Raw genomic sequence first — 227 nt, forward strand, 5'->3', positions numbered from 1 at the left:
TATAAGTGTGCATTTATGTGTGACTGTTATGAAGCTAAATAAGTTAGTGAACATTTATGTGAAATGTGTTTTATTCAGTTTGACAGCCGTCATTGTAGGAAATAGAATCAGTTAAACTTATGTCATTCGATTTGAATATTTAAAATTTGCATAAATATGAATGACTTTTCTTATTTGCCTTATAATGATATACACAGTGGTACAAATGATTTTTCTACCCACACTCT

This window comes from Lipotes vexillifer, unplaced genomic scaffold, assembly GCF_000442215.2.
Source record: "Lipotes vexillifer unplaced genomic scaffold, Lipotes_vexillifer_v1.1 scaffold738, whole genome shotgun sequence".
NCBI lineage: Eukaryota > Metazoa > Chordata > Mammalia > Artiodactyla > Lipotidae > Lipotes > Lipotes vexillifer.